The sequence below is a fragment of the Medicago truncatula genome, chromosome 4 (genome assembly GCF_003473485.1).
Source record: "Medicago truncatula cultivar Jemalong A17 chromosome 4, MtrunA17r5.0-ANR, whole genome shotgun sequence".
In the NCBI taxonomy this organism is placed as follows: domain Eukaryota; kingdom Viridiplantae; phylum Streptophyta; class Magnoliopsida; order Fabales; family Fabaceae; genus Medicago; species Medicago truncatula.
In genome coordinates, this window is record NC_053045.1 from 17,021,228 (window position 1) to 17,027,321 (window position 6,094).

The window sequence follows — 6,094 nt, forward strand, 5'->3', positions numbered from 1 at the left end:
TCTCTAAAGGTTAATTGAATTAAACTACTCCGTGTCGGAACGATACTCTTTTAATACTACTTCGGTAAGACCGTGCACTTGCGGTTTTATCTCATCAAGTTTTTGGCGCCGCTGCCGGGGAGTAAACTAATTTGATTAACTCTTTCTTTGTTATTAGAACCCTCTTCTCTTCCTCTTTTCTTCTACTTCTTTCTTTGTTTTACCACTAACTTCTTGGGTTCTCGATTTCTTATGCGAAGAAGTAAAAGTCTCGGAGAATTTATTCCTGAGATCGAAAGGTTTTTGCATAAGAAAAAGAGAGAAGCACAAAATAATACTGCTATGGCTGAACGCACTCTCAAAGAGTATGCTACTCCTTCAACGGAAGAGCCACAAGCTATTATCGTGTACCCAACGGTTGCGGGTAATAAATTCGAAATCAAGCCTGCACTACTCAAATTGCTGCAGCAAAATCAGTTTTCTGGATCACCCACTAAGGATCCAAATCTCCATATTTCTTCCTTCCTAAGACTCAGTGGCACCATAAAAGAGAACCAAGATGCCGTAAGACTTCATCTCTTTCCCTCTTCCTTAAGGGATAGAGCTAGCGCTTGGTTCCATTCCCTAGAAGTCGGTTCCATTACTTCATGGGACGATATGAGGCGAGCATTCCTTGCCCGATTTTTCCCCCCATCTAAAACCACTAAGCTTAGAGATCAAATCACACGTTTCAATCAAAAAGATGGGGAGTCTCTCTATGAGGCGTGGGAGCGTTTCAAGGAAATGCTTAGACTTTGTCCCCACCATGGCCTAGAGAAGTGGCTTATAGTCCACACATTTTATAATGGCTTGTCATATACCACTAAGATGTCTGTTGATGCAGCTGCAGGTGGAGCTCTAATGAACAAAAACTATACGGAGGCTTATGCTTTGATTGAAGACATGGCTCAGAATCACTACCAATGGACCAACGAGAGAGCCGTCACCACTCCTACTCCCTCTAAGAAAGAGGCAGGTATATACGAAGTCTCTGAATATAGCCACCTTGCTGCTAAGGTTGAGGCATCAACCCAAAAATTTGAAAAGCTTAATGTTAATGCTGTCACACCTTCTTCTGCATCCCCTCCTTGTAAAATCTGTGGTGTATCCGGTCATATCGGTGTTGATTGTCAGTTAGGTAGTGCTGCCAATATTGAGCAACTGAATTACGCTCAATATAACCAAGGAATGAGGCCAAATCAAAATTTTTACAAAAATCCTCAAGGTTCGTATGGACAAGCAGCACCACCTGGCTATACAAACAACCAGAGAGTGGCTCAGAAATCAAGTTTGGAGATTTTGTTGGAAAATTGCATAGCTAATCAAAATAAAAATCTTCAAGAACTGAAAAACCAAACAGGATTTCTGAACGACTCTCTCTCCAAACTCACTACCAAGGTTGATTCTATCGCCACACACCAAAATGCTTGAGACCCAAATCTTCCAAGTGGCCCAACAAGTGGCCACCTCTTCTCAAACACCAGGAGTCTTTCCAAGTCAACCTGAAACAAACCCCAAAGCTCATGTCAACGCTATTTTTCTTGGGGGTAGTAAGCTAGAAGAGACCGTTACTAAAGCCAAAAGTGTCAAGAGGGAGAGTGTTAGGTGTCTAGGAAAGAAAGGCGTGATAAAAAGTGAGAAACCGCTTGATAAGAACAAAGCCCTTACACCATTAAGGCTTACTAAGCTCAACTTGGAGGCTCAATTCACTGAATTCTTAAACATACTTCAAAAGATTTGCATTAAGATTCCCTATGCTGAAGCTTTGTCTCGTATGCCTTTATACGCCAAGTTTTTAAAAGAAATTTTTTCAAAGAAAAAGGCTATAGATCATAATGAAACAATAGCTTTGAAAAGGGAAAATAGTGCAATCATCAAGAAGCCACCTACAAAGCTTAGAGATCCAGGAAGTTTTGCCATCCCTTGTATGATAGGGAATGAAACCTTAAACCAAGCCTTGTGCGATTTAGGAGCAAGTGTTAGTCTGTTGCCCTTACCCCTCTTTACAAGGCTAGGGTTGGGCAAGTTAAAGCCTACCAAAACAACATTGAAGTTAGCCGATCGTTCTGATATCCAACCTGTCGGATATGTCGAGGACATCCCCGTTAAAATAGAAGGGATAGACATCCCAACTGATTTCATGGTGCTTGACATAGATGAGGACAATGAGTGCCCTATAATCTTAGGACGACCCTTTCTCGCCACTGCGGGTGCTATAGTAGATGTTTAGAATGGTAGGATTGTTTTTCAAGTGAGTGATTAGTTGATAGGATTTGAGATGGAGAATTATATGAAAGGTCCCGCCCTCTATTCTTGTAATGTGATTAAAGGTCATGATGTGAAAGAACGGTCATTAGCGCCATCTACATAATATGACCTCTTTGATCCCTTCTAAGGATACTTTCTTATAACGTCAAGCTAATGACTATAAAGAAGCGCTTCGTGGGAGGCAACCCACGCATTTAACTGCTTTTGTTTTGTTGTTCTGTTTTTATTTTGTTTTTGTAGGCAACTGTCCAAGTATGATTCGAGAAAACGAAAATTTTTGAAACTGTCCTTTGACCTTAGATTATGATTAGGATGAATTTTGGAATTGAAATTAGGCTTAGAACCAAGAGATTAGATGAATTTTTGTAGAAAATAGCATTCTGCCCGAGCCTACATTCATCGCTCGCCCTCGCGAACGATGATCCTCGCCTCGCGAGGGATGAAGTTCATCGCTCGCCACGCGAGCCATTTCCCCTCGCCTCGCGAGTTACAAGTCGTAGCTCGCCATCGCGAGCAACCTTACTTGCCATAGCGAGCATAACCAGAGAGCATGTCGAATTCTATAATTTTGACTTTTGAGTTGAACCTTAGATGCTTTTGAGTGCCTTAAGATGTCTATTAAAGATTAGATGATGATTTAGAATGAGATTGAACCTGATTTAGCTTAGAACAACTTGAGTTGGAAATCTGGCTTGTACTCGCCATGGCGAGCAGATGGTCTCGCCTCGCGAGCACTTCTAGAACTGAATGCAAATTAGGATGTTGCGATCTGTGTCGCACAAATTGATTAGGGTTGGACCCTTAAGTAGTAATGTGACCTATTTAAGATGTTAACTGAAATCTGTGAGGCTGTTTGACCTGCTAAGTTGTTTGTAATGTGATTTAACGATTAAATGCATTACTTGAAATATTATTGAATGATCAAGATGTTGTTGAAATGAATTGATACTATGAAATTATGCTATTGTTGTGATCTGCCTATGCTGCTATTGTTATTTAACTAAGTTGCATGAGTCATTATAAGATGAATAAGATGATGTTGAACATCCAAATTATTGGATATGTGTATGAGATGATGATTAAGATGTTTTAGATGATTGAGTCCATGCATTAGCATACATTTGTTGGGGGCTCATGCCCTGGAGCTTTGTACTCACCATGATGGAGCATTTGCTCAAAATAATTGTTGGGGGTTATGCCCTGAAAGTATATTAATACTATAATGTTGGGGGCTCATGCCCTAAATTGGTACCACATGCATATAAGAGGTTTAGGTTGCATTGTCGCATTGTCGAGTTAAATGATGAAAGATGTTATGTTATTTATTATGATTGAATGAAACGAGTACTTGATATTTGATTATCCAAGATGTATGATGTTTAAGATGATTATGTTGAAGATGTTTATGTTGTTAATTGCAATTGTTGAATTATATTGATTAATATTATTGTTTTGAGAAATCTCACTTCTTCTGCTTGGAAATCTTGCTCTTCGTATGAGTAACTTGCAGGTGGTCGAGCTTAGTGTGTAGTGTTGCTGTCGTGAGTGGCCTTACCTCACTGAGTCGTCTAGGTTGCTCTGATACGTAACGGTATGTGGTTTATGTTATGCATGCTTCATTCTTTTATGTATTCATTTATGATGATTAACTGAATTTATTGAGATGTTTTAATGAGGCCTGGGTGCCAAAACTTTATGATGATTTTGAATTTATTTCCGCTGCTATTTGGTTGATGAAGGATAAATTATTATTTATCTATGTTTTTAAGAATTTTAAGAATGTGATATCCCGTTAATTGATGATTACTCTGATTTATGTTAAGAATTTTTTATATTGGGAAGGCGGAATTACTTGTATGGTTCGAGGTTTGAGGTGTTTAGTGATCACAAGAGCTTGAAGTATTTGTTCGATCAGAAAGATTTGAATATGAGGCAACGTAGGTGGCTCGAATTATTGAAAGATTATGACTTTGGTTTGAATTATCATCCAGGTAAAGCTAACGTTGTTGCAGATGCCTTGAGTAGGAAGACATTGCATATGTCCGCTATGATGGTTAGAGAGTTCGAGTTACTTGAATAGTTTAGAGATATGAGCCTAGTTTGCGAATGGTCACCTCAGAGTGTGAAACTAGGAATGCTGAAGATTGATAGTGAATTTCTGAAGAGTATTAAAGAGGCCCAGAAAGTTGATGTCAAGTTTGTAGACTTGTTGGTTGCTAGTAATCAGACTGAAGATGTTGACTTTAAAGTCGATGACCATGGTGTGTTGAGATTCCGAGGTCGGATTTGCATTCCTGACGATGAAGAGATGAAGAAAATGATTCTTGAAGAGAGTCATAGAAGTAGCTTGAGTATTCACCCGGGATCTACGAAGATGTATCATGATCTAAAGAAGATTTTCTGGTGGTCTGGATTGAAACGTGATGTGGCACAGTTTGTGTACTCCTGTTTAGTTTGTCAGAAGTCGAAGATTGAACATCAGAAACCTGCTGGTATGATGGTATCGTTAGATGTGACAGAATGGAAATGGGATAGCATATCCATGGATTTTGTGACGAGTTTGCCGAATACTCCTAGAGGGAATGACGCAATTTGGGTTATTGTTGATAGATTGACAAAGTCGGCTCATTTTCAACCGATTAATATTAGTTTCCTTGTTGCCCAGTTGGCAGAGATTTATATTAAGGAGATTGTGAAGTTGCATGGTGTTCCTTCGAGCATTGTATCAGATAGAGATCCAAGATTTACTTCTAGATTTTGGAAAAGTTTGCAAGAGGCTTTGGGTTCTAAGTTGAGATTGAGTTCGGCTTATCATCCGCAGACAGATGGTCAGTCGGAGAGGACGATTTAGTCGCTAAAGGATTTGTTGAGAGTTTGTGTTCTTGAGCAAGGAGGAACTTGGGATAGTCATCTTCTGTTGATTGAGTTCACATACAATAATAGTTATCATTCTAGTATTGGAATGGCACCTTTTGAGGCTTTGTATGGTCGGAGATGCAGAACTCCGTTGTGTTGGTTTGAGTCAGGAGAAAGAGTGGTCTTAGGACCAGAGATTTTTCAGCAGACTACTGAGAAAGTTAAGATGATTCAAGAGAAAATGAAAGCGTCGTAGAGTCGACAAAAGAGTTATCATGATAAGCGCAGGAAAGATCTTGAGTTTCAAGAAGGAGACCACGTGTTTTTGAGAGTCACTCCTGTGACTGGTGTTGGACGTGCTTTAAAGTCAAAGAAGTTGACTCCGAGATTTATTGGTCCGTATCAGATATCAGAAAGAGTTGGAACGGTGGCGTATCGAGTGGGATTACCACCGCATCTTTCGAATTTGCATGATGTTTCCCATGTGTCGCAACTTCAGAAGTATGTTCCGGATCCATCTCATGTGATCCAGAGTGATGATTTACAAGTTAGAGACAACCTTACGGTAGAGACTTTACCGGTGAGGATTGACGATCGAAAAGTGAAGACGTTGAGAGGCAAGGAAATACCCCTTGTTAGAGTCGTTTGGGATGGAGCGACTGGTGAAAGCCTGACGTGGGAGCTAGAGAGTAAGATGCTGGAGTCTTATCCAGAGTTGTTTGCTTGAGGTAAATTTTCGAGGACAGAAATCTTTTAAGTTGGGGAGAGTTGTACCGCCCACTTTTAATTAATTAATTATTTAATCGAGTTTAGACGAGTTATATTATATTTATATAATATATGTGTGAATTTTGATGATTTATGACGATTTAGATGATTTGAATGATTTTTAGATGAGTTATGTGTTTTGATGATTTTATGAGATATGAGACTTATTTTATTGTTCAATAAA

General features: G+C 39.4%; 1 non-coding gene across 1 annotated transcript; it reads right to left on the reverse strand.

Moving 5' to 3' along the window:
* Positions 1-684: 684 nt before the first annotated feature.
* Positions 685-791, reverse strand: LOC120580348 (small nucleolar RNA R71). The gene has a single exon (XR_005646072.1). It is a non-coding gene; the product is annotated as a small nucleolar RNA R71 (small nucleolar RNA).
* Positions 792-6,094: the final 5,303 nt, after the last annotated feature.